General features: G+C 38.3%; 1 non-coding gene across 1 annotated transcript; it reads right to left on the bottom strand.

Annotated features, from left to right (window-relative positions):
• Positions 1 to 4,738: 4,738 nt before the first annotated feature.
• LOC112787687 (small nucleolar RNA R71) lies at positions 4,739 to 4,846 on the bottom strand. The gene has a single exon (XR_003195086.1). It is a non-coding gene; the product is annotated as a small nucleolar RNA R71 (small nucleolar RNA).
• Positions 4,847 to 6,025: the final 1,179 nt, after the last annotated feature.

The raw sequence follows: 6,025 nt of genomic DNA on the forward strand, positions 1-6,025 counted from the left end.
ACAGCAGGCTGGAGGAATTAAATGTGGGCTGCCTCACCGTAGGCCCAAAACAAAGTGAACATGTCACATGCAGCCCAGCTAAGGCTCATACGCGGACTGCTGGGAGCGTGCTTCAACTCAGGCGGGCCGGGTAGGGTTCCATCCGGGTCGAGGGTGTCCAGCAGCGAAGGAGAGCGCCGTGACTGATGACCTGATGGCTATGGAGACGCTAAACATTGGCCAGTCCGGAGCGGCAGTACCACGACGAGGCCGAGATCACCTGGACGATTACCACGACTCCATCGGGAGAGTTGAAGGGGATGTCGTGCTCGGGACAGGTTGCGATGCGGGCATCCATGGACCACCTAGAAGCCTGTCAACACGTCCTGGGGCTCCATGGCAGGAGATGAAGGGAGATGTTCCGTCCGGCGCAGGCGGGACTGGCAGAAACGATGAGGAGGCTGGCTCAACTTCCGAGGGGGCCGATGCAGTGGATGAAGAGAGAAACCTAGCTCCTGCAACAGTGGATGAGGGCAGTAGTGAAACTGGAATCGTGGAAACAAACGAAGGGCAAAAAATATCCAAAATTGAAGAACAGTTGGTTGAGAATAGGAATGCATGGGACTTAGCTGTTGAATCCGGAGTAGTGCAGTACGATGATGAGTGGATAATTTATACGCTTTTTGGCATTGTTTTTAGTATGTTTTTAGTAGAATCTAGTTACTTTTAGGGATGTTTTCATTAGTTTTTATGTTAAATTTACATTTCTGGACTTTACTATGAGTTTGTGTATTTTTCTGTGATTTCAGGTATTTTCTGGCTGAAATTGAGGGACTTGAGCAAAAATCAGATTCAGAGGTTGAAGAAGTGCTGATGCTGTTGGATTCTGACCTCCCTGCACTTAAAATGGATTTTCTGGAGCTACAAAACTCAAAATGGCGCGCTTCCAATTGCGTTGGAAATTAGACATCCAGGGCTTTCCAGCAATATATAATAGTCCATACTTTGCACGAGTTTAGACGACGCAAACTGGCGTTCAACGCCAGCTTTCTGCCCAATTCTGGCGTCCAGCGCCAGAAACAAGTTGCAAAGTGGAGTTCAACGCCCAAAATGGCACAAAAGCTGGTGTTCAACTCCAAGAATGACCTCTACACGTGTAGACTTCAAGCTCAGCCCAAGCACACACCAAGTGGGCCCCGAAAGTGGATTTATGCATCAATTACTTACTTCTGTAAACCCTAGTGACTAGTCTATTATAAATAGAACTTTTTATCATTGTATTCGTAGTCTTGGTTACTCCGGTTCCCCTCTGGGGCCGAGACCAATGAACTCCATTATCACTTATGTATTTTCAACGGTAGAGTTTCTGCACTCCATAGATTAAGGTGTGGAGCTCTGCTGTTCCTCAAAGATTAATGCAAAGTACTACTGTTTTCTATTCAATTCATCTTATTTCGCTTCTAAGACATTCATTCGCACTTCAAGCTGAATGTGATGAACGTGACAATCATCATCATTCCCTATGAACGCGTGCCTGACAACTACTTCCGTTCTACATTAGATTGAATGAGTATCTCTTAGATCTCTTAATCAGAATCTTCGTGGTATAAGCTAGATTGATGGCGGCATTCATGAGAGTCCGAAAAGTCTAAACCTTGTCCGTGGTATTCCGAGTAGGACTCTGGGATTGAATGACTGTGACGAACTCCAAACTCGCGAGTGCTGGGCGTAGTGACAGGCGCAAAAGGATAGTAAATTCTATTCCAGTATGATCGAGAACCTCCAAGATGATTAGCCATGCAGTGACAGCGCATCGGACCATTTTCACAGAGAGGAATAGGATGCAACCAACAACAAGGGTGATGCCTCCAGACGATTAGCCGTGCTGTCACAGAGCATTTGGACCATTTTTCCGAGAGGATTGAAAGTAGCCATTGGCACCGGTGACATCCTTACATAAAGCCAGCCATAGAAAGGAGTAAGACTGATTGGATGAAGACAGCAGGAAAGCGGAGGTTCAGAGGAACGAATGCATCTCCATACGCTTATCTGAAATTCTCACCAATGATTTACATAAGCATTTCTATCCTTCTTTTATTACTAAATTTCGAAAAATACATGACTATTTTATATCCGCCTGACTGAGATTTACAAGGTGACCATAGCTTGCTTCATACCAACAATCTCCGTGGGATTCGACCCTTACTCACGTAAGGTATTACTTGGACGACCCAGTGCACTTGCTGGTTAGTTATGCAAAGTTGTGAAGATATGTTTAGACCATGGTTCTGTGCATCCGTTTTTGGTGCCATCGCCAGGGAATCAATTTCGAACAATAATTCACAACCTGAGTAACAATTTCGCATACCAAGTTTTTGGCGCCGTTGCCGGGGATTGTTCGAGTTTGGACAACTGACGGTTCATCTTGTTGCTCAGATTGGGTAACTTTCTTTTCGTTTTCTTTTCAAAAAGTTTTCAAAAATCTTTCAAAAAAATTTCTCCTTTGTTTTCAAAAAAATTTTAAAATAAAAATATTTTCAAAAATATATTTTTCTTCATAATTTTTAACAATGAATTCTAGAGTTTCATGAAGCATGCTGGCTATAAAACCATGTCTAAATTCTTTTGGACAGAGGTTTTGGCTTAAAAATTGAATGAATTACACTCATATTTTTACTAAAGCTTGGCTGGCTATTAAGCCATGCCTGACCCTTTGATTGGAGCTTTAGACTAAAAAGCATAAGATTCCTGGAATTTATATTAAAAATTTTGGAATCCTTATTTTTGTTTTTCAAATAATTTTCGAAAAAAATACAAAAAAAGTAGAAAATCATAAAAATCAAAAATATTTTTTGTGTTTCTTGTTTGAGTCTTGAGTCATGTTATAAGTTTGGTGTCAATTGCATGTTCATCTTGCATTTTTCGAAAAAATTCATGCATTCATAGTGTTCTTCATGATCTTCAAGTTGTTCTTGGTAAGTCTTCTTGTTTGATCTTTGCATTTGCATGTTTTGTGTCTTTTCTTGTTTTTCATATGCATTCCTGAATTCTTTATGTCTAAGCATTAAAGAATTCTAAGTTTGGTGTCTTGCATGTTTTCTTTGCATTAAAAATTTTTCAAAAATGTGTTCTTGATGTTCATCATGATCTTCATAGTGTTCTTGGTGTTCATCTTGACATTCATAGCATTCTTGCATGCATTCATTGTTTTGATCCATAACTTTCATGCATTGCATCATTTTTCTTGTTTTTCTCTCTCATCATAAAAATTCAAAAATCAAAAAAATATCTTTCCCTTTTTCTCTCTTAAAATTTCGAAAATTAGATTTGACTTTTTCAAAAAATTTTAAAATCTAGTTATTTTTATGAGTCAAATCAAATTTTTAATTTAAAAAAATCTTATCTTTTTCAAAATATTTTTCAAAAATCAAATCTTTTTTCAATTTTTTTTAGTTATTTTCGAAAATTTTAAAAATATTTTTCTTTAAAATTTTTTTCTTAATTTTACATCATATTTTCGAAAATAACATCATCAATTAATGTTTTGATTCAAAAATTTCAAGTTTGTTACTTACTTGTTAAGAAAGATTCAAACTTTAAGTTCTAGAATCATATCTTGTGATTTCTTGTGAATCAAGTCATTAATTGAGATTTTAAAAATCAAATCTTTTTCAAAAAACTAATTTCTATCATATCTTTTCAAAAATATCTTCTTATCTTACCTTTTTTCAAAAAAGTGATTGCAAAATATCTTTTCTAACTTCCTAACTTCTTATCTTTTCAAAATTGGTTTCAACTAACTAACTAACTTTTTGTTTGTTTCTTACCTTTTTCAAAACTACCTAACTAACTCTCTCTCTCTAATTTTCGAAAAAAATCTTCCCTCTTTTTCAAAATTTCTTTTTAATTAGACTAATTATTTTATTTTTTATTTGAATTTTCGAAAAACTACTAACCTTTTTCAAAAACTATTTTCGAAAATCACTAACTCTTTTTCAAAAATTATTTTCGAAAATTCTCTCCTCCTCTCATCCCCTTCTATTTATTTATTCATCTACTAACACTTCTCTTCATCTCACATCTCTGCTCCTATCATCACCTTTGTGTTTGAATTCTTTATTCTTCTTCACCCCTATTCCTTTTCGTCTTCTACTAACAATAAGGAACCTCTTTACTGTGACATAGAGGATTCCTCTTCTTTTCTTTTTCTCTTCTCTTTCTTATGAGCAGGGACAAAGAAAAAGACATTCTTGTTGAAGCTGATCCAGAACCTGAAAGGACTCTGAAGAGAAAACTAAGAGAAGCTAAATTACAACAATCCAGAGACAACCTTATTGAAAATTTCGAACAAGTAAAGGAGATGGCAGCCGAACCCAACAACAATAATGCAAGGAGAATGCTTGGTGACTTTACTGCACCTAATTCCAATTTACATGGAAGAAGCATCTCCATTCCTACCATTGGAGCAAACAATTTTGAGCTGAAACCTCAGCTAGTTTCTCTGATGCAGCAGAACTGCAAGTTTCATGGACTTCCATCTGAAGATCCTTTTCAGTTCTTAACTGAATTCTTGCAGATCTGTGATACTGTTAAGACTAATGGAGTAGATCCTGAAGTCTACAGGCTCATGCTTTTCCCTTTTGCTGTAAGAGACAGAGCTAGAATATGGTTGGACTCTCAATCCAAAGACAGCCTGAACTCTTGGGATAAGCTGGTCACGGCTTTCTTAGCCAAGTTCTTTCCTCCTCAAAAGCTGAGCAAGCTTAGAGCTGATGTTCAAACCTTCAGACAGAAAGAAGGTGAATCCCTCTATGAAGCTTGGGAAAGATACAAGCAGCTGACCAAAAAGTGTCCTTCTGACATGCTTTCAGAATGGACCATCCTGGATATATTCTATGATGGTTTATCTGAGCTATCAAATATGTCATTGGATACTTCTGCAGGTGGATCCATTCACCTAAAGAAAACTCCTGCAGAAGCTCAAGAACTCATTGACATAGTTGCTAATAACCAGTTTATGTACACTTCTGAGAGGAATCCTGTGAGTAATGGGACGCCTATGAAGAAGGGAGTTCTTGAAATTGATACTCTAAATGCCATATTAGCTCAGAATAAAATATTGACTCAGCAAGTCAATATGATTTTTCAGAGTCTGAATGGAATGCAAGCTGCATCCAACAGTACTCAAGAGGCATCTTCTGAAGAAGAAGCTTATGATCCTGAGAACCCTGCAATAGCAGAGGTAAATTACTTAGGTGAACCTTATGGAAACACCTATAATCCATCATGGAGAAATCATCCAAATCTCTCATGGAAGGATCAGCAAAAGCCTCAACAAGGCTTTAATAATGGTGGAAGATACATGGTTAGCAACAGCAAGCCTTTTCCATCATCCACTCAGCAACAGACAGAGAACCCTGAACAAAATACCTCTAATTTAGCAAACTTAGTCTCTGATCTGTCCAAGGCCACTGTAAGTTTCATGAATGAAACAAGGTCTTCCATTAGAAATTTGGAAGCACAAGTGGGCCAGCTGAGTAAAAGGATCACTGAAATCCCTCCTAGTACTCTCCCAAGCAATACAGAAGAGAATCCAAAAGGAGAGTGCAAGGCCATTGAATTGATCACAATGACCGAACCTGTAAGGGAAAGAGAGGACGTGAATCCCAAGGAGGAAGACCTCCTGGGATGTCCAGTGGTCAATAAGGAGCTTCCCTTTGAGGAACCAAAGGAATCTGAGGCTCATCTAGAGACCATAGAGATTCCATTGAACCTCCTTATACCATTCATGAGCTCTGATGAGTATTCCTCTTCTGAAGAGAATGAGGATGTTACTGAAGAGCAAGCTGCCAAGTTTCTTGGTGCAATCATGAAGCTGAATGCCAAATTATTTGGTATTGAGACTTGGGAAGATGAACCTCCCTTGTTCACCAATGAACTAAGTGATCTAGATCAACTGACATTGCCTCAGAAGAAATAGGATCCTGGAAAGTTCTTAATACCTTGTACCATAGGCACCATGATCTTTAAGGCTCTGTGTGACCTT

Source organism: Arachis hypogaea, chromosome 20, assembly GCF_003086295.3.
Source record: "Arachis hypogaea cultivar Tifrunner chromosome 20, arahy.Tifrunner.gnm2.J5K5, whole genome shotgun sequence".
Lineage (NCBI taxonomy): Eukaryota > Viridiplantae > Streptophyta > Magnoliopsida > Fabales > Fabaceae > Arachis > Arachis hypogaea.